Source organism: Cetorhinus maximus, chromosome 7, assembly GCF_964194155.1.
Source record: "Cetorhinus maximus chromosome 7, sCetMax3.hap1.1, whole genome shotgun sequence".
Lineage (NCBI taxonomy): Eukaryota > Metazoa > Chordata > Chondrichthyes > Lamniformes > Cetorhinidae > Cetorhinus > Cetorhinus maximus.
In genome coordinates this window covers 101,341,872-101,364,430 of record NC_135885.1, presented here as the reverse complement: position 1 = coordinate 101,364,430, position 22,559 = coordinate 101,341,872, and positions in this window count along the sequence as shown.

Below are 22,559 nucleotides of genomic sequence, written 5' to 3'. Positions count from 1 at the left end.
GCAACCATACTCCTTACGAGACAACATGGAGCTAGGCATCCTCACTAGCCGTGGAGGTGTGGCTGTAATTGTCTCTCCAGATGAGAAAGCTGCCTTCATTGGTAGTGCCAAAGCACAAGACTTGAGCCATGATGGTCACTCCAACCATGCATGCATGTCAGTGTCCACAAAAAGCTTCTCATAAAGGTGCTCACCACTGCATCTAGTCTTTTGACGCAGCGTCTGCACTGTTGTGGCAACCGTCACTTCCCAGAGCGCGCCGATGAAGGGTTCACCGCTGACCTTTCCAATGATTAGGGCTTAGTAAATCATGAGGGTTGAAGGTGCAAGGCTGAATGCTGAACTTGCTCTCGATGTCTCTGGTTGTAAAGGCCTTTTAGTCCACTGGCATGGCATCAAGGGATAAAGGAATGTGGTTGTGTCCCATTACCTGTACCTTAATCATCCTGGAATCAATGGCTATTATGGCTATCACTGTGGCGTGGGCTTCGTCGTGCTTCTTCGATGGCATCCTCACGTGGAAGCAGACACTCACCTCTCAATTCAGGTTCCTACCATTCCTGCTCTTCGTCATCTGAGGAACTCTCAGCCTCCTCCATGTCTCCCTCTGGTAAGAGATTCCCCCCTTGGAGCACCAAGTTGTGAAGGGCACAACAGACCATGATGATGCGGGATTCCCTCTGTGGATAGTACTGCAGAGCCCATCCCGAGCTATCCAGACAGATGCCAATAGCCTGCTTGATGATGGGTTGTGTAGAGCTATGCGCCATGTTGTATCTCCTCCGAGGCGCTCTGAAGCTAACGCTTGGGTGTCATGAGCCATTGTTTGAGCAGGTACCAATTATCCCTAAAAAGCCATCCTATTATTCACTGAGGCTCTCCCAATATGTGAGGCACCTTGGAGTGACTCTGGATGTATGAGTCATGGGAACTCCCAGGGTACCTGGCACAAACGAGCCTGATGTGCTTCTGATGTTTGCATCATGCCACATGTGTACAATCGATTGCATCCTGTATTCTAGGGAAGCCTGAGATAGCTGCAAACCTCAGAAATCTAGCAGCCTGGCTTGCTTCATCGAGTGTGAAGTTCACATAATGATGAGGCCCACTGTAGAGGGCATCTGTCACCTCCTTCATACATTTATGTGTGGAGGACTGTGAGGTGCCACATAGGTCCCCTGTCGACCCCTGGAATGATCCACCAGCAAAAAAATTGAGTGCAGCGGTGATCTTCAGGGGCACAGGCAGGGGATGTCCTCCTAGTCCATGGGGTGTTAGATTCTCCCACAGAATATGGCAGATATGATCCACCACCTCTCTTGACAAACGTAGACAGGTACGGCATTATCTGCCACTCATCTCCAGATAGGAAAGTTTTTTTAATTGGTTGTGTGAGTCACTTCCATGTGCTGGACCTAACCTCCTCATCTTCTTGGTCTCCCCTGGACCATGGAGCTGAGGCCGGGCCTCCTCTCAAAGCTGGGCTGGGCAGCGTCGGGCCCCTCTCCTCCTCAATCAGATCACTGCTATCAAGAAGGCAGCACTGAACACAGGCTCCATTATTCAATCCTCCTTGTCCCTGTGGGCAGGTAGAGGCAGTCAACAGAGCTTTTTTTATTCACTCATGGGATGTAGGCGTTACTGGCTAGGCCAGCATTTATTGCCCATCCCTAGTTGCCCTTGAGAAGGTAGTGGTAAGCTGCCTTCTTGCACTGCTGCAGTCCCTGTGGTGTAGGCACATCCACAGTGCTGTTAGGGAGAGAGTTCCAAGATTTTGACCCAGTGACAGTGAAGGAACGGCGATATATTTCCAAGTCAGGATTGTGAGTGGTTTGGAGGGGAACTTCCAGGTGGTGGTGTTTCCATGCATCTCCTGCCCTTGTCCTTCTAGAAATTAGTGGTCATGGGTTTGGATGGTGTTGTCTAAGGAGGCTTTGTGAGTTCCTGCAGTGCATCTTGTAGATGGTACACACTGCTGCCACTGTGCATTGGTGATGGAGTGAATGTTTGCGGATGTGGTATCAATCAAGGGGGTTGCTTTGTCCTGGATGATGTCAAGCTTTTTGAATGTTGTTGGAGCTGCATTCATCCAGGCAAGTGGAGAGTATTTCATCACGCTTCTGACTTGTGCCTTGTAGATGTTGGACAGGCTTTGGGGAGTCAGGAGGCGAGTTACTTGCTGCAGGACTGCTAGCCTCTAACCTGCTCTTGTGGCTACAGTATTTATATGGCTAGTCCAGTTCAGTTTCTGGTCAATGGCAACTCCCAGGATGTTGATAGTGGGGGATTTGGAGTTAGTAATGCTATTGAATGTCAAAGGGCAATGGTGAGATTTTCTCTTCTTGGAGATGATCATTACCTGGCACTTGTGTGGCACAAATATTACTTGCCGCTTGTCAGCTCAAGCTGGATATTGTTCAGGTCTTGCTGCTTTTGGTCATGGACTGCTTCTGTATCTGAGGGGTCATGAATGGTGCTGAATATTGTGCAATCATCAGTGAACATCCCCACTTTTGACCTTATGGTGGAAGGAAGGTCATTGACGAAGCAGCTGGAGATGGGTGGGCTGAGGTCAATACTCTCAGGAACTCCTGCAGTGATGTCCTGGAACTGAGGTGATTGACCTCCAAAAATCAAATTCATTTTCCTTTGTGCTGGGTTTGACTCCAACCAGTGGAGAGTTTTCCCCCTGGTTCCTATTCTAACACTTGTTAGACCTCAGCTGGAATATTGTGTATAGTTCTGGGCACCACTTTATAGGAAGAGTGTGAACACATTGGAGAGAGTGCAGAAGAGGTTTACAAGAATGGTTCCAGGGATGAGCAACTTCAGCTATGAGGATAGATTGGAGAGGTTGGGACTGTTCTTCTTGGAGATAAAAAGGCTGAGGAGATTTGATAGAGATGTTCAAAATCATGAGGGGGCCGGACAGAGTAGATAGGGAGAAGCTGTTCCCACTCATAAAAGGATCAAGAATGAGAGGGCACAGATTTAAAGTGATTTGCAAAATAAGCAAATGTGATGTGAGAACAAACTTTTTCAGATGAGTGGTTCGGGTTTGGAATGCACTGCCTGGAAGTGTGGTGGAGGCAGGTTCAATTGAAGCATTCAAGAGGGCATTGGATGATTATTTGAATAGAAACAATGTGCAGGGGTACGGAGAAAAGGCAGGGCAATGTCACTAGGTCAGAATGCTCATTTGGAGAGCCTGTGCAGACAGGATGGGCTGAATAGCCTCCTTCTGTTTCATTAAAATCCTGTGATTCTTTGATTCATAGGAACATAAGAACTAGGAGCAGGAGTAGGCAATTCAGCCCCTTGAGCCTGCCCCGCCATTCAATATGATCATGGCTAATCTAATTTCGGCCTCAACTCCAATTTCCCACTCTCTCCCCATAACCTTTCAACCCGTTACTAATTAAAAACCTATCTATCTCCTCCTTAAATTTATTCAGGGTCCCGGCATCCACTGCACTCTGAGGTAGTGCATTCCACAGATTCATGACCCTTTGAGAAAAGTAATTCCTCCTCATCTCTGATTTAAATCTACCACCCCTTAGCCTAAAACTATGGTCTCTCATTCTAGAATGCCCCACAAGAGGAAATATTTGCTCCACGTCTACTTTGTCTATCCCCTTTAGCATCTTATATACCTCAATTAGATCTCCTCTCATCCTTCTAAACTCTAACTAGTATAGGCCTAACTGCTCAATCTCTCCTCATAAGACAAGCCCCGCATCTCTGGGATCAATCTAGTGAACCTCCTCTGAACCGCCTTCAATGCAACTACGTCCTTCCTCAGGTAAGGGGACCAAAACTGTGCACAGTACTCCAGGTGTGGTCTCACCAATGCCTTATACAGTTGCAGCAACACTACCCTGCCCATGCTGAAATGGAAGCTGAGACAGTGACCACCAGATGCTCCATCATCGGTCCATTCATGCTCTTGTAGAGTTGACCATCACTTCGATAATGCAAAGGATGGGTTCCTAGCCCTGCACTATGACATCTGCCACATTGGAGCTGCATCTCAGCACCAAACTTTCTGTCCTGAGGTGCGCCCCCAGCATTTCCATCTCTCCCATGGGTGCTCAGTTTCCTATCACTCTCCCCCACTCTATCCTTCCCAGTTGGTTGGGGATCACTAGGGGAGGGTCTCTTTTGGAACAAGGGCTTGTGAATCAACTCACAATTGTCAGCCAGTGTGGCTGCCTGGCCCCTGTGACCACACCGCACCCCCCACCCCAATCCACCCACCACCCCCCAACCCCCTCCGCCCCTGTTCCCCTAGGTGGGCTCTTATTGGGAAGGGTATGGAGTTTTAAAATTCCTCAAGGGGAATTAGTTCACAAAGGTTTTCATAAGTGGCTTCTGTTTTAAGTGCCCACACCCACTGGTCAAAAGCAAGTTGCTTAAGCCTTTCAAATTCCAGTTGTGTCTGGTCAGGCCGTTTCCTGAGGGTACACAATTTTTGAAAGTGCACCTTTGGCACTAACTGGTATGCAGTTAATATAGCCTTTTTAACGCCTCATAGTCAGTGACACTTTCCTCAGGCAGGAGGGAGTAAACTTGGTGAGCCTTCTCTGAAAGCTTAGTCTGCAGAAATAGGGACCACTGCTGGCCACTTTAACTGCTATGCTAAACGCTCAAAAGTTATAAAGAAAGCTTCCACCTCTGCTTCACCAAATTTAGGGACTAGATGAGCAAACCAGGGTTGCCTCAGTCATTAAGTCTGAGCTGGTGGTGCCTTCAAGGGACCCAGCAGGATGCCTGCTCCTCAGTTCAAGCTACTTTAGTTGAAACTCCCTTTCTTCTCTCTTATCTCGCCCCTGAAATTTTCTCTCTTCCCTTTATGCCATTTCCTGAAATTCTGTTTCCTTTTCCCTATCCTAAAATTCTAATTTCCATTTCTCAAATTTTAATCTCTCTACTGCTCTGCTATCCGTTTCATTGTCCTCAATTTGCACCTGTAGACCTATGGCCGCCCCTTTTAAAATTTCAGCTTCTCTGACTTTTGGCTGAAATTCTAATCCTAATCGTTTGGATCATTTGGTGGCACTTTCATACTTTTGCATTGCTTGAGTGGGCGGAAAAGCTTCTGAGGCCCTACTCCAAGCGTGTCAATGGAGCTGCAGCTGAACGGTCTCAGCTGTGGAAGAATGCTCACTTTTGACAAGCTTTTCCAAGTGCGTGGCCACGTCCTTCAACCCCTCTCCCGCCCACACCCCCGGCATGTGCTTGAATATTTCCTTCAGCCTGTGCTGCCTTGCTTCCCCGCCCCCCCCTCCCCCCCCACCCAGGTCTGACCCACAGTGGAGCCCCTGGCCCATCACCGTACTGAAGGCCAGCTGGGAAAAAGTGACTTGCCTTTGCCTCCTCTTCCTTGATATCCTATGGGCGATATTCTCAAGTGCTGCACAAGGTTGTGTGCACTCACCCCCAAGTTTCCCTCGATGTACAGGTTGCCAGGTGCACACACTTTAAAGGCAGTCTTGAAGCACGCCGTTCTGAAGCCCTGTCATGTCGGCGGTAAATTTGACATGGGGGATGATTCTGGCAAGCAGGGCTTATAATTAGATGCAAATGTATTAAAATGACATACCCGACTTGCAGCGGCTGGCCATTGATGGGTGGAGCAAACGATCGCAAACTGATTTCACAATGGCGTAAAATTGATTTTTGGTCTTCTCACCATATTGCCCCCCCACCAGCCCGCCATGATGCTGGACGCCAATGGGACCGGAAAATTCCGACCATTGCCTCTTTCCTGGGGTCCACCTTGATCACCAGAGCCTCTAGTGCAACATTACTACAGGGGGGAGCCACCCCCAACCCCCTCCCAACCTTACGTGCTGAGACATCCTTCCAATCTTGAATGTTGGTTTGCTGTCAAGTATGATTGCACAGCTGCAGCCTCCCTTTAATAAGCAGTTAGCCTTTAACAGTACTGGCAAGTAACACTGCTGGGGCTCCCTGCTGTGCATAAGCCCTGCAGGCAACCTGTAGGACAGATGAGCAGCACTGGAGCCACTCAGGCCAACACAGAAATCATGTAGATGAGGTGAGTAAATTAAAATTACATTGTCCCCACATCTATCTGCATGAACATGGGTAAGTCACGAATCACAAGCCCCCATGACAAAAAATCAGCATAAATCAATTTCCGGTCCTTCATAAGTCACCAACCTCAACCTTAAGTTGACATAGTTCTCCATTTTTTGTGACCAGCCAACTTTTATTCCTGGACCCCATGCCAGCAGAAATCATAAACGCTTCCTTGTCCTTATGTGTCTTCCTCCTCCCTTTCAAAACAGCTGTCTTCAAACCCCTTCTCAAAAATACCTGCCCTCAACTTCTTTGTTCTTACAAACTATGATCACAACACCAAACTCCCTCCCTCTGCAATATCTTGTAATTTATTATTGTTTCACAAATTCATGTCTATCTTTCTGGCATTGAATCCATTAGGCTTCCATCCCTGCTACATTACTGAAAGTTTAACTCTGACCTTGGCGCATTATTCCACCTTACCTTCTTCAAACTCTCTGCAGCATTTGGCACTATCAATTGCACCATCCTCCTCCAAACACTTCTGTTGACCATTTCAATTGCTTTCATTAGATTCCCTTCTTATCTACCCCATCATAATCAAAAAAACTCCAATTACAGAGGTTTCCTTCCTGCCCTTGCACCATTACCTTGACTGTCTCTTATTCCACCTTTATATTCCATCCCTTAGCAACATCATCTACAGGAATGATCCTGGCATTTTTTTGTGTCACCCTCTTCACCACCACTCCCCAGCCGCACCGCCCCTCCCCCGCCATTGCACCTTTCGCACTGTTGGGGGGCTGTGCCTTCAGCCACTAAGGCTCTGTACTCTGAAATTTTCTTCCCATACCTTCCCACCTCTTCATTTCTTTCTTCTCCTTTACATCCCTCCTGCAAAGTTACTTCACTAAACTAGTTACAGGTTATAATCCTTAATAACTCCTTATTTGTGAATATGGCACTGTATAAACCCTTGGGATTATTCTTGACTTTAACAGTGCTGTATGGAATGCAATTCATTGTTGTGCACACTATGTTGACTATTGTTGAAGAGCTCCAACTGTTCTGAATTCCCTCTTCCCTCCTCCATCCTGTATACCAATGAATGCATGCTTTGCAGTTGAGCTGTAAATTCTTGGGACCCACTCAACCTTAGCATCCATTTTTGAGATCCAAGATAAGCTAAAAAAAACATAATGGTTGAAACCTTGAACTTATAATTTTGACATTAACCTGAATGGGTGTATTTGTGGATAGGGTCGGGGGCAGCATGTCGCGATGAGAGAAACAGTGATAAGGATTGCTTTTCTAAGGGCAAAGTTGAGAAAACCAACATGAAGTTTTGCCTTAGATGGCTCAGGGAGACAGTTTCAGTGAAATGAGATATCTTGTCTACTGTGCTCTGAGGGATTTCTTGTAATCCATAAATGAACTCAGTATCTGTGATGTTTTCTTTTCCTTTTATTACAGAATTGCTCCCACAGCTCTCAGAAGGATTAAAAAAAAATCAGGGAAACAGCTGAAGGAGCATTTTAATGAAGTTTACCTGTAATCTTCTGACATTTTGAGTGTAGAATAAATATTCACCAATGTTCCAATTACAAAATTACCCTTCTTGTTTTTGCTGCATTCTGGAAGGTGGCCATTCTGTGAGCAGTCATGCTTAAAGTCTTTTGGTAATTATATAATTGAACCTGGTTGAATCAAAGCTCAGTATCTCTTCTCTGCTTCCTCTAAGCCCTCCAACTTGCCCAATGAATTGAAAACAGCAAGAAAACCGGTGTATAACACCAATGTTCTATACATGCTGGGAAATAACAATGCTGCTGTAATTTTAATTTCTTTTTGAAATATGTTCTTGTGTTTTAGAGGCTAGCAATGTGACAATTCAAATCGTAAAATATTGTTTGAAAAATGTAATCAGGTCAAACATTTTGATGAAGTAACTGAAATGAACATGGATTGGTCCTGCTCTCTTACCTCTGGGAGCTGAGTTTTAATTCAATCTGTCATAGCAGTCTCTTTTTGTCTAGCATCTGTAGGAGTCCAAAGTGAAAATGAACATCTAGTGTATAAACCTTAAACTGAATTGTGCAAAGACTTCACAAGGATATTTTTGCTATTTCTGTATCTTCACACTCCCCCCTTGGAGAATATTGTGAAGTAGTGATTGGATTACTGGCTGATTAACAGTCTGTTAGGTGGTGAGGTGAAAGCTCCAGGGCCATAACCATCTTTATACCGATAGGATGGTTAGTCTGATGCAAAGGAAGGGTTTTATGGACTCCCACAACTGCAGTAAATATTTCTAAGTAAATACACACATGTAAGTGCCTTTCCCTATATTGTGTGTGTGTGTGTAAGGCATCGTCTGTTAAAATGAGTGCATGTGATAAAAGGGTGTTGCTATAGCCACACCTGTGTCTAGTCAGTGATTTCTACTGGAGAATATTGATCTAACTTATCTGTATTTAACTTGATGCTGTTTCACTCTGTAAATATTGGGAAAAGTGGCCCACTCACCACTGACATTCCCTACATCAAACTTTTCTCAACTAACCTTGTTGCCAATTTTGTTGCGTACTCATTGGTTTGTTGTATATTTTACATGCTTGATTTTTCCTTGGAGCAATGCAGATATGACACTCGTTTCTATGGGTGGAATTTTATGGCTCTGTCCACCGACCGGATTTTTGAAGCCAGTGGAGTTTTGAACAGCTTGCCGCATTTTATGGCCCCACCCCCGCTGCCACAGAGCCGTAAAATTCCACCCTAAGTGTGCAACAGGTTTTTCCTGAAACTGTGCCCCTTCGTTCTATATTTCCCTGCCAGGGAAAACAACATCTGAGCATCTACCCTGCCAAGCCCATCCATAGGGCAGGATTTTATGAGTCGGCGAGTGGGGGCGGGGCTCACTCGCCGACGCGTAAAATGATGCGCAGTCACATCAAGGGGAACTCCGGACGTCACCGCGCCCCATTTAAATTTTCAGGAAGGTGGGAGCGCAGCAAAATCAGCTGTGCGCCCGCCGACCTGTCAATGGCCAATTGAGGCCATTGACAGGGTCAATTAAGTAATTAAAGGACCTGCCCATCCAACCTTAAGGCTCACTGGCAGGCCAGGGGCCCTGGCGGGACCTAGAAAAAACATGAAACCTCATCCATGGGCGGGATGAGGTTTCATGTAGGCTTTAAAAAATTTTAATAAAGGTTTTGTCAAAATTATGGACATGTCCCAACTCATGTGACATTGTCACATGAGAGGACATGTAAGGGAAATGCTATTTTTTTATTTTATCTTCTTTACATTTACAGCCGATCTCCCTGAGGCAGCACTTAGCCTCAGGGAGATGAGTGCGCTCTTTCGTGTGCATGCGCAAAAGAGCGCACTCTCGATTTTGGGAATCCCCCCCCGCACAGGGAGTGCATAGCACTTCCATGCAGATGTCACGCTGGGCGGGCCTTAATTGACCCACCCATGTAAAATGGCGGCGCGCCTCCAATCGGGGGCGCTGATCGGAAGCGCGCATGCACGCACCCGACCTTCAACTTCCCCCCCGACAGGGGGAGAATTCAGCCCATAATCTTGAATGTTTCAATGACTTTAACTCTCATTCTCCTAAACTCCAGAGAATACAGGCCCAATTTACTCAGCTACTCAACATAGGACAAGCTTCTTATCCCAGGGACCAATCTAATGAACCTTCACAGCACTGCCTCCAATGCAGGTATATCCTTCCTAAAATATAGAGATCAAAATTGCACACAGGTTCCAGGTGTAGTCTTAACAAAACCCTGTACCAGTGCACAAGTCTTCTTTATTCTTTTATTCCTATCCCCTTGTAATAAAGGTCAACATGCCATTTGCTTCTCTAATTGTTTGCTGTGTTGGCAGTGTAGATTTTTTGTGTTCCTTGTAGGAGTACATCCAAGTCCCTCTGAACATCAACATTTACAAGTTCATGCCTGTTAAAAAATATTCTGGGCGCAGTTTTCCACTCTCACCAGAGTTAGGAATCGTGGTGGACGGGGTCACAAAATTTGGCAGATGGTAAAAGTCATTTTCCTGCCAGTGGGAAATTAGCTTGGAATTTTGTTCTCCCAATTTTGATGGCGTGTTAAAGGTGGGTCGAGTTTCCCACTGATCCATAGCAGGAACCACATTTGCATTCATTTCCATCTCATGGATGCTCATAAAAAGCCAACCCGCTGCAATTACATTCTCCTTCCAAATTAAGCACTCCACCAGCAGGTAACTAGAACAGTCTGTTATAAGTGGCGTACAGCTGGCGAGCTTCATTTCATCAATGACTTCAAAGTACGTAGATGGTTCTTTCACCTGCCTTTAATAGCGTTGCTAAGAGTTTTTGGGTGCTTGGATCACAAGCCGCGGCAAGGTTGGGCACCAGGCGCAAGCCCAGCAGGGAGGGGAAGACAGAGGACTGGGGGGTGAGGGGGGGTGGGGGGTGGAGTTTGAGGCAAGACTGGAGGTGAAACAGAGTGCAGTGGTGAAAGACTGTCCTGGGCAAGAGTTATAAGACTGTCCAAGGAGGAATCAGACACTGCCCTGGGGCTGAGGTCATGCTGTTGGGGGGCATAGTGAACATACTGGCTTGGGGCTGTGTGAGCCCATGTTAGAGAGGTCTGCATGACACATATGTCTTTGTCCCGGTCTTGTGCGGGGGAAGGCCTCTCTGGGCAATGATGGTCTTGCAAAGCATGGTGTGCAGGGCATGGTCAATCATCTAAGGAATTTGGTCCTGGGGGTTAGAGGCATGGTACTGTGAGGGAGATAGCTCTATCACAGTCAGGGGAGACATCTTCAACCTGTAACTTGGGAGTTGAAAAGTCATGGGGGGTATTGGATGGTCTCAAGGGGGCTCCTCGAAAGCCAGGGTGAATGTGACCTCAAGAAGGTCAGGTCATCAAAGGGTTCAGTGGGGAGAACAGGAATATCAACATACGCACTGATGAGGTCAAGGGTAGCAGGGGGAGGCTGGATAATAGCAGGAAGAATGGGAATTAGGAGATGGTGACTATGGAGGAACTTGGGAAGAAATTGGTGGGTAAGAGGGGGAGGTTGGAAGCTGGTCACACTCAAGTATCTAATGAGCACCATGTTAGCCATCAGTGATCTATGACGCAGTTTGAAAAATCAGTTTGAAAAACACCATGTGGGAGAGTTCTCAAGGAATGTGGGAGAAGTTGTGCATAACTATTTTGGACCGGTTCAAGGGTCACCCTTTAACTGCCTTGCTCAAACCATGGAGGACGTGGCTCAGATGAGTGCTGGACCTGAGGGTCTCCAGCACAATGAATGAGCTTGGCTCCTTCTCTAATGGTGTGCATTCAGGCGACAATCCATTAAGTTTAGGTGCTGTGGTGCATTCTGTCTCGCAGAAGCATGTTAGAATGGATGCAGGCTCCAAGAATCAATGGCCACATCTGCTGCGCAGAGGCAGCATGGGCCCTACATGCCTCCATCTTTCTAGTGCATTGGTCATTGCATTCAAGGTACAATGCTTACAGTCAGGACAGAAGTGCAAGGACTGGGTATCCATAGTTGTTCTGCAGGCCATTGGGGGACAACCAACAAGAGGCTGACTGTGGCTCCTATGTCTTAGGTCTTTTGAATGCACATTCATGTCTGAGGGGGAAGATCAGTCAGCTGTCATTCTCCAGGATGATATCATCCTGCAAGGAGTGACCTTGGTATGCAATGTGCAGACTAAGGGAAAGTCAAGGGCTGGAGAATGCATAGCTGTCTTGTATATCGAGGAACACAAATCAATGAGAACTAACATTGATTACTCAATTGTATCAACTCACAGAAACAAGAAAGAGTGGAGAATTCAGGCTGCACACAATGCTACCTTCCTGTCAGTAAAACATCAGGCATGAAAATCCATCCCATCCAGCAGGAACCATGCCAATCTTACTGTCCGCCATTGCACTTAGTCTTCAGAATGGAAAATTCCATCCTCTGCTTTTCTAATCTTATGACCAAAGTGAATAACTTCTCTCTTCCCCAATTATACTCCACTGGCCACCTTATTGTCCACTCACTGTCTATATCTTCTCTTTGCAGCGTCTTTTTGTCCTCCTCACAGCTTCCATTCCCACCTAGCATTATATCATCAGAAAATTTAGATACATTACTCCATGTCTCTTTGTCTAAGCCATTAATATAGGTTATAAATACCTGAGGTCCCAGCACTGCTACTTGTGGTACTCCACTAATCACAACCTGCCAACTTGAAAATGTCCCATTTATCCCTACTCTCTGCTTCCTAACTGATAATCAATTTTCTAACTTGCTAATACCTTACAACTCACTCAATTATCCCTTATTTTCTATATTCACATTTTGTATTGCACATTTTTTAATGCCTTTTGGAACTCCAGTTCGACATCCACTGGTTCCCTTTATTTACCCTACTAGTTATATCCTCAAAAAAATTGTAATACATTTCTCAAAAATGATTTCTCTTTTGTAAAACCATGTTGACTTGCTGTAATCATACTAATCTTTTCTAAGTGCATGTTAAGACTCATTCATAATAGGTTCATGAACTTTCCTGATGACTGATCTCAGGCTAACTGGCCTCTGGTTCCCTGTTTTCTCTCTTCCTCGTTTCTTGAATAGTGGTATCACATTTGTTAACTCCCAATCTGTGGGGATCATTCTAGAATCTAGAAAATTTAGGAAATTCATACCCAGTACATCCACCATCCCTGCAGCTGTATCTTTTATAGCCATAGGATGTGGGCCATCAGGTCCTGGGGATTTGTTGGATTTTAGTCACTTGAGTTTCTCCAATACATTTTGTTTACTGAAATCAATTATCTTAATTTTCTCACTCTTATAAGGCCCTAGGTTATTTTTTTTAATTTCTGGTAGGTAACTTGTGTCTTCTACTCTGAAGACAGACACAAAATATTTATTTAATGCCTCTGCCATTTCCTCATTCCCCATGATAATTTCTCCCGACTCTATTTCTAAAGGACTAGCATTTTCTTTAGTTACTCTTTTCCTTTTGATATACTTGTAAAGGCTCTTACAATCTGTTTTCTACTCCTGGCTAGTTTACTCTCATAGTCTATTTTTTTCACTTTTTATCAACTTTTTGGTGGTCCGTTGTGGTTTCTAAAATGTTCCCAATCCTCAGATATACCACTGTCCTTTGCAACATTATAAGTCTCTTCTTTTCATCTAAAACTATCCATAACCTACTTAGTAAGTCACAGATGGATCTTGCTTGCTAAGTTTTGTTTTTCAATGGAATATATTTTTGTTGAACATTTTGAATTGTTTCTTTAAATGCTTGCCACTGCTTATTTACCACTATATAATTAGTCTATTTACCCAATTAATCTTAGCCAGCTTTTCCTCACACCAATGTAATTGGCTTTATTTAAGTTTAAGATTCTTGTTGAGATTGGAGTATATCATCCTCAAACTTATCATGGAACTCATTTGTATTATGATCACTATTTCCTACAACAGTACTAGTTAACCCTTACTTATTCCAGAATACTAGATATAAAAAAGCTTTATTCCTAGTTGGTTCAAAAGCATATTACTCCAGGAAACTGTCAGGAATACATTCTACAAACTTATCTTCAAGAGCACCTTTGCAAATTTGATTGGTTCAGTCTATATGAAGATTGGAGTCTCCTATTGCCTTTGTTACAAACTCCAATAATTTCTTGTTTAATATTCAGTCTAGTAATATAACTACTGTCAGTGGGACTATAAATCACTCTCACCAGTGTTTTTTAACCCTGGCTATTTCTAATCTCTACCCATATTGATCTACTGCCTGATATTCTGAGCCAAGGTCCTTTCTCGCTAATGTCTTTATATCATCTTTAATCATCAGGATGGGGGCTACTCCTCCTCCTTTTCCATTCTGCCTCTCTTTTTGAAATGTTGTGCACCCTGGAATATTCATTTCCCAACCTTGGTTACCTTGTAACAATTTTTCTGTAACTCCAATCCAATCTAAAACATTTATCTATTTTTTGCCACTAGTTCATCTATCTTATGCGGCTGCTCCATTCATTCTGACTTCAATTTTATTTTTTAACAACTATTCTCTGCATGGGCCTTACTCTTTGACGTGCTATTACCGTGAAACTCTCTTTCCTTCCCTGTCCTACTCAACTTGTCTTTACCCACATCGATATACTTTTCTATTAGCTCAACTTTTATCTTTGGATTTCTAAATTTCCCTTCACCCAAATCTCCCTCTCCCTCTATTAGTTTAAAACCATTTTTCCATAATCTGACCATATTTGCTGGTGCACTCTTATGTTTCTATGCTCTGTTTCTTCCTGTCACACTCTGGTTATCAGTACCCACACCTCTCTCCTGTACTATTGTCTTGTCCTTTCTCTTTAACTTTCCAAATCACCTACATATGAACCCTCCCTCCCACCACCAAACCCTACTGCCCCCCTCACTATTTAGTTTAAATCCTTCTCTACCGTACTAGTTATATGACTCACAAAGATACTGGTCTCAGTGGAGTGCAGGTGAAGACTGTTCCAACCATAAATTTCCCTCTTTCCCCAGTATTGGTGCCAGAGCCCCATGAATCAAAACCCACTTCTCCCACACTAATGCACATTCAACTCTCTGATCTTATTTATCCTATGCCAATTTATTTGTGGCTCAGATTATAACCCAGAGATTATTATCTTTGTCATTCTGCTTTTCAATTTATCCTATTAGCTGCTCGTACTCCATCAACAGAATTCTTTCTTCATCCTACCATATCATATGCACCATGACAACTGGATTGTTCCCCTCACACTCCAGGTTCCTCTCCAGCCAGAAGTTGTCCTTAACCCTGGCACCAGGCAGGCAACACAGCCTTTGGGACTCATACTTTCGGCTGCAGAGAATCATATCTATCCCCCTAACTATACTGTTCCCTACTACAACTACAGTACTTTTTTACCACCCCCACTTCCCTGAACCATAGTGCTACGGTCAGTTTACTCATCCACCCCACATTCCCTCCTCTGTTCAACACAAGCTGCAAGAATCTCAAACCTGTTGGGCAATTGCAAGCATTGAAGTTCCCCCATTGCTATCTCACTCATAGTCATATCCTCCTATCCCTGACCACAGGGCAAATCGGAAGTACCTAGCCTAAGGAGTGTGACTGTCTTCTGGAACAAAGTGTCCAGGTAACTTTCCCCCTCACTGATGCATCGTAGTGTCCAAAGCTCAGACTCTAACTTCTAAACTCTGAGCCAAATTTCCATGAGCTGCAGACATTTAATGCGGATGTGGTTGCCGTGGATCACACTGGTGTCTATCAGATTGCTACATCTGCAACACACCACCTCCCATCTTTATTGTGTTTTTTTTTAACTAGTTTGGCTTTAAGTTTAGAAATATCACTCAATCTATTAAGTAGTTTCACTATTTAAGCATCATACTCAGACAATATGGAATTATGGAGCATAAATTTGAAATGGGCACTTCACTTTAAATCAAAATGGAGAATGGATGCTTTAAACCAGAATGAAGTTGAAAAGTAAGGTGACCTTTTCTTTCCTATCAGTATACGTGGAACTCCACAAGGCCCTCGAGCTAAGCTTTATGTCTGAATAAGACAATAAAATGTAAATTAATTTTCGGGACATATCTTTGAGAAGTCATTAAAGTGAAAAAGGCCTTTCCTGTGGTCAATGCTCCCTTCTCCAAAATTAAAGAAACTGTTCACAATATTGTTTGCAGGCTTTTTGGTCTCGGAGTGGAATTGCAAAGAGTGGGCATGAGAAAACCCTAGTCTATCATGATGGTATGTGAATGTGTGAAACATGGAGGCCATTGTTTGACAATGGCCTAGTTGTCAGAAACCATTTGTGAGGACAATGGACAGAAACAGTCTGATCGAATGACATAAACTATTTTTCAGGCAAGGACATTTGATAAGGCATTTCTTTGGAGCAGCAAGAAAGGAGACAGATCCAGACCAGCAAAGGGAAAAGACCCTGCCTAAGAACTCCAGCAGACAGAGAATTCAAGTTGGCTTTTACCTCGCTTTTGAGTAACCAAACCAAGGTTTTGCTACAGGGCTTCTATTGCACCTTGAGCAGACTGAAACAAGAGAAATCTGCTACTGCAAGCAATAAACCACAGTGAATTTGTCTTCTTAAATCTCCAGACTCTATTCTACAGTGGACCAAACAAGGAATTATAGGCCTGCACCATTTCAAGACATCATCTCAGGGAAAAGCAATTATGACAGAAAACTTTCAAACTTTTAAGGCCTAAGTGCATGCGACCTTTTGTAATCACAATCTTTTCTTGTATGTGCGTATCTGTATGAATTTACGAGTGGGTGCAGTTGCGCATACATTCAGGTGTTGAATAATAAACATTTATCTTTTTTTAAAACCTTTGAGTAAACCTGTCATTTGTCTGTTCTTAACAATTACAACACTCGCACTCGGTGGTGGGGGTGGGGAGGGTGTTAAAACACTTCTTTGAAAAAACACATCTGTTTTTGGTCAGTCGAGGGGTGGGAAAAGGAGGGACCATCCCTATCATCTCTCATCAAATCTGCTTATTGTTCTTTGTCACAGTTTAAATGCATGGCCTTTAACCGATATTCAGCTCCTGAGATTAAAAACACGGTATGTAGAGCCCAAGTGATGTCTACAATGAAGGAATTTGAACAAGTGGAAAGGAGTTCAGCATATAATAACACAGTGACATAGTAAGAAATTCAGACAAGAGACGACCTTTAATCCCGCTAGATAAACTAGCTGCATTATTTCCTTGGTTTCATTTCTAATACCACTGAATTGTATGTCCACCACTCATAAAGAAGAATGTGCCTTTGGGTTTGTATGTCTCAGATGAGAAATTCACCATAAATATGGCTCATCTCTAATGCATCAGTACTGAATGTACCGATTGTTGGGTTGTTACATAAGTTGCGTACCTACTCTGAACAGCAGCTGAAAAGCTACCAAGAGCTCAATCTTATTTTCCTCCTCAGGTTTCTAAAGTACATGTAGAAATCAACCAGACTTCTTCCTTTCCCACACCCAACTACTGGCCTTAATATATTGTCTGCATTCTAGTTATTTTCAGCGTTCCTCATGAGATAATTGTATGTAGTGGTCTCTCACAAAGTGGGGCAGCATCTTTCATGCTCAAGTTTGTTAAGAGTGCCTGTTCGCTGTTATAGAACATTGTCATGTTGAAGACTGCAGTTTGACTCTAGATTTTCATTTATTCTCGTTGTAATTATTTAAGTGGACACTGTGCACATGTAAGACTCATTTCAAGAAGGTTTAAGGACGTGCTTCCAGATTAAACCTTGCAGCTAAGAGATGACCCCCTTTTGTATTTGGCAGGCTGCCTCTTCTCACGAGCCCAGGCATTAGCTTCCTGGTGCCTGAAGGGGACCACAGGAAATGGACTTTAAAAGCATCACTCTTCACAAGAAGCAAAAAAGATATGGGGCAACATTTTCCCCCCGTTGTGGGGGATGTGCGGGAGCGGGTGTGGGCAGGTTCCCGATTGGCGCCCCCAGTTGGAGGCGTGCTGCCATTTTACGTGGGTGGGCCAATTACGGCCCGCCCAGTGTGACGTCCGCCCAGAAGCGCTGTGTGCTCCCTGTGTGGGCCGGTGGTGGGGGGGGATTCCCTGAGCCGAGAGTGCACTCTTTCGCGCATGCACACAAAAGAGTGCTTAGATCTCCCTGAGGCAAGGTGCTGCCTCAGGGAGATCTGCTCAGATTTGAAACTTCAAATAAACATGAGAAAATTTTTTTGCTGCCATGTCCCGTCATGTGACACTGTCACATGAGTTGGGGCATGTTCATAACTTCTATTTTGAAATATTCTGAGATTTTTAAATCACTCATGAAATCTCATGCCGCCCGTGGATGAGGTTTCATGCTTTTTCTAATGCCCGCCAGGTCTCCCAGCCTGCCCGCCAACCTTAAGGTTGGACGCACGCCCGACTTCACCCCATGTCAGTTTATGCGTCGGCAAGCGAGCCCTGCCCCCACTCATCGAACAGAAGATTCTGCCCATGGGAAAAGGTATTTTTAAACAATTTTCTACTGAAAAACTCAAACAGAATAGACACAAGAAATTGCAACATTGTCAGATTAGTGAAGTATTAACAGTGATATTCTATATTTGTGAACTTACCTATAAAAGTTAAGAATTTTATGACACAATACATTAAATGGGACAGATAATTGCCGACTCTCTATCTCAATTGAAATAAGTAGCCTCTGGATACTGCCTCTTAGTACTGCGGTAAGTTTTCAGTTTATAGCTTTTATCATTAACTTCTGGGTAGCAATTTAGTGCAGAATAGACATCAAAGCCATTCCTAATTTATCATCATGGATGCCTTTCCAAAGAGCCATTTAAGATTTTTGCATTAATTATATCTTCAAAAAACTAAGATTCAGCCCTACATAAAACAAAGATTATGGGAGTAAAAAGTAAAAGAATGGGAAAATTCTACAAGGCATCTTGGTGACATTTTGTCAAGTCCATTTTAGGAATCTGCCACTGTCAGAACCAGCTTTATGTCATCTGGGATATTTTTGTTACATTATGTAAGGCCAATATGTCTTATCCATATACCACTACCCTCCCCAGTCACTACTCATGGACTATCATACTCTCCATGCCAACTCAATGCCAATTCATGCCTCTCTCATGCCTATACACTATGTATATAACTAATGAGCCATATAATAACAATGGCAAATGTGGAACTCCTGAGAGAGAAAAAAAAATAATTCAGGAATGTTCTTTGAAGAAAAGCTACTGTCCCTACAACCTTATAAAAATGTCAATCAGACAGACTATTGAAGTATCAATAACAGAGGCTTCAAAAACTTCACACGTCCTAATCTTATCCAAATAAAAATGGAGACATTGACAAAAAAAGTTAACGAAAAAAGTCTTATAACCACCTAAAGATGCCAATCAAGCTAAGCCAACAATTCACTTCACTTCTCAAAACAGAAACCCTCCTGAACTCATGCTTTCATTAGTTTGGAATCTAAGCCAAGCATGCATAATGAGGACAGGTGGAAATCAGGTGTCGAGGCCATAGGGAGTGGCTGGAGGGCATGGATTGGCAGTGTGTTGGCATGGAGCATATAAAGGTCCAGGGGGAACGGCTGTGGGGAGGAGGGTGGGGCAATTAGTTGGCATTGAGTTGTCATGAAGGATATGAGGGTTTATGCGGAGTGGGTGGTGAGGATGGGGTGATGGAGTATGAGGAGTATGAGGGGTGAGGGAGAGAGGGCCTAACTACTTTTATTATAACTGGTACATAGTGATAGAAAACTCAGGCAGGCCTTCTAACCAGCCCGCCTTGGCACTTGCCCACTTTGATGGTGACAGAAAATCTGCTTTTGGGGTCTGCGGGCCTGAATCTATTCTACACCCGCCTCTTGGGAGCGAAAATCACACGAATCAGGGCCCTATGAACTGCAGCGGGTCTGCTGAGTCAGGGAATTTTCTGACTCGAGGTACCTGCCTCAGTAGCAAAAACCCAGCCCTTTCTCTCGGATGTTTTATTTAATATTTCCTAACTGTAGCATGCTGTATTTCAGAGGGAGGAAGAGCTGGCAATTCTGCAGATGCTCTCATTCCACCATTCTCTGTCAGCTGACCAAGGAACACCAGCGATCAGAGCGCACAGCACTGAAGAAGCAAACTATGTGCTCCCAAATTGGCTGGAGCAGAGAGGGAGATAAAAGGAGATAAAAGGGTTGGAATAAATGATCGCAAAGCACAAAAATGCTTGTAAAGAAACAAAACCCTTTGGACATAGCTTGCCAAGAACAGTTGACTGGAACAGCTTGGCTCTCAGGAACCCTTATGAAATTCTTGTAATTTTGATATCCACAGTAAAACAAAGATCAGTTATACTGCAAGTGAACTAATACCTTATCCAACATGATAAGCAGCATAGTTCTGGCCTTGGCTGTTGTCTATAATTAATTCTTGACTGTGATACACTGTTCATTAACTATATATATTCTAAGACAAGAACTGTCTGTTTTAACAAAAATGTCTTTGTACTTTGTACAAAAAATACCTGCCAGGGTCAGCTTAGCAAATAAACAGAGGCCAGTCACAGTGCTCAAAGTTTGAGGGGGAAGTAGAATATTTAAAGGATATGATCTCCTGGTCCAGAAGAAAGCAAATAACCAATTTCTTCTTGATTAAGTACTTCATATAATTTATACATTTATACTTCAGTTAGAGGGACAGAGTTTGAAAACATAAATCAGTGGCATCTGTTCTGAAAACACTTCTTTGCCCACAGCATCAACTACCTATTCTGTTAATACAATGCCTGGGATTTTCCTGGCATGTGGTAAATTCTGATGTCAAGACTCAGTGCAGGTCCCAACCCCATGCAGGCAGCCAGCAGTACAGTGGCAGCAATAATCCCTGTGGCGGTCAATTAAAAGGCTGCCTCCAGGCCCACTGTCCATTTATGGAATGGCGGACTACCTCTTCAATCTGCCAGTCTAATCAGAGAATCGGCAGCTCTGCAGCCTCAGCAATGCCACCAATGGAGGTGGCCACTGCTGAAGCTGCAAGGGGAATGAGAGGGCACCTCCATTTTGAGGCGCTCTTGAAGTGGGGGGCAAAAATTATTTTTGCTGTGCCGGGACCAAATAGGCAGGTCCTGGTGATCAGAGAGATAACCCCTCTAGTGGCAGTGACAGGGCCATGCTGCCAGCGGCCCCTGCCTTGGACCCCATGGAGCCCCTGGAAATGAAGGCCTGCTGGGGAAGCCACAGGGGAGCAGTCTCCTTGCAGCTGGCGACCTGGCTACCCACATGGGGGCCCACTCCACAGCTGGCAAAATGTCAGTGACAGTGAAAGTAGCTGTTAATTGGTCCTTTACTTGTGTAAATTGGCTGCCTTTTAACCCGGCGATGTGTCTCTCTGGCATTTTATTGCCACCCATGCCACCACCCCCCACCACCACCACCACCACCAGCACCCCCCCAACACCCCACCTACCGCCTCCCTCACCTCCCCCCCCCCACCCCTCTCACCCCCACCCCGCCTCCCAGTCTGTCTCCTGAGGGGCTAGTAAAGTCCTGACCTGCCTATCTATCTTCAATTCCAAATAGTCTATGACAAATGATCCACTATGAAGAAAAACTAACCACCAGACTGTGGAGAATTAAGCCACACAGGTCTCCTATTTTGATGGTTCTGTCCCTGTTTTTCAGCAGCTAAACAGGCAGGGTAGGATGTGAGCATTCTTCATGAACCAGATGTGTGTTGCACACCATACTGGCGTAGGCACAAGTATGTGCATATCAGCCTCATGTCCAAAACAGGCATTAGGCCTATTGCATTTTAAAATAAGGGACCAATGTGCAAATGTTAGTTGCTCCAAACATAGCCAACTGGCTGGCTGCATTCAAGAAAATCAGGTCTACATGTGGCCACACCAGTGAACCTGAAATTGGCAGCTGCAAATCACCATCAAAAAGGTACATTTTTGAAACATTATACAGAGAAGTGTGGTGGTGCATTTTGATAGAAGGGATAGGGAGAGGCAATATAGACTTAATGGCCCAGTTCTAAAGACTGGGACAGAGGGACCTGGCAGTGCATGTACACATATCTTTGATGGTGGCAGTACACATTGAGAGGTGGTTAGAAAAGCATATAGGATCTTGGGCTTCATAAATAGAGGTATTGAGTTCAAAAGCTGGGAAGTTTTGCTGAACCTTCATAAAGCTCTGGTTAGGCCACAACTGGCATATTGCGTCCAGTTCAGGTCAAAACACTGTGGAAGGATGTGACAGTCTTTGAGAGGGTGCAGAGGAGATTTACCAGATTGGTTCCAGGGATGGGAGATTTTAGATACAAGGTTATGTTGGAGAAGCTGGGGTCGTTCTCCTTGGAGCAAAGGAATAATGGAGTCATTTAAAATATGGCACAAAAGGAGGCCACTTGGCCCATCAAAAAGGTAATTGAGGGGAGATTGATGGAGTGTTCCTCTCAACAAAAAAGAAGAATACCTGAAAACAGTTGAATAATATGAAATGGACAGTGAAACATAAACTATGTTTTAACAAACCAGTCAAAGGTGGAAGTGATTGGAGATGCAGCAGCTAAAAACACTGATCACAACAAAGCAGAAAGTCTTCACATCAAAATTATTCATTATGAATGATGATGATACCAGAGAGGTGTCAAAATTATGAGGGGTTTTGCTAAAGGAAATAAGGCTAATCTACCGCCAAAGCTCAGTGAGTTCGTAATTAGAGGTGATGGGGATGAAGTTGGCCTTCATGGTTGCACAAAATGGCTGATTATGAATTATTAGCTCACTTTACACCCAGCCCAAATTTCTAAAAGAAAATGGGGTGGCTGATTCATAATCACCCAAGTTTACGTGGTACATGAAGCAACCACTTTTTCTACTGATGTCAGTTCAGAGCAAGACATTTGACTCCATTGGAG